This window comes from Lipotes vexillifer, unplaced genomic scaffold (genome assembly GCF_000442215.2).
Source record: "Lipotes vexillifer unplaced genomic scaffold, Lipotes_vexillifer_v1.1 scaffold693, whole genome shotgun sequence".
Lineage (NCBI taxonomy): Eukaryota > Metazoa > Chordata > Mammalia > Artiodactyla > Lipotidae > Lipotes > Lipotes vexillifer.
The window spans coordinates 1574584-1575133 of NW_006783500.1; positions in this window are offsets into that span (position 1 = coordinate 1574584).

The window sequence follows — 550 nt, forward strand, 5'->3', positions numbered from 1 at the left end:
CAAAGGTATTTAATAATTCTAATAAATAATCTATATATTGCCTTTCAATCTGTCCATTTCACGTAAATATATAATAATATTAATTTGGTGCAATGTACTGTCACCGGCCTATCAGGGTTGGAAATATAATCCTTCCATGATACTATTTAGATCATAGAGACTGTGAGATAAGATTAGGGTAAAAGGGGTTTCTGGTTGCTTTCTCCTCTTTTCCCAGAGGTATGGGGAAAATTATTATGTGCAAAGTGCCTTAGGGTCTTCAAAGGAGAGCTGCCGTAACAATATAAACGTATAACTGTTTTGTACGTGAAAAAAGAACAGGAATTCTTGGAGCACTAGTAACTAAAACAGTTCTGAATTTTGAGGTTAGAAACCTGCACGCTAAATCCTCCAAATCAGTCTTGGATATTAAAAAATACAACCCAATTATAAAATGTTTCATTACAGCAATCGAGCAATCTCGTTTGCCACTCACCTAGCGGTGTGCAGAGCTTTCCTCTGACTATAAAACAGAGATCTTGTAACCCATAAGCAGGAATGTGAACAGCCC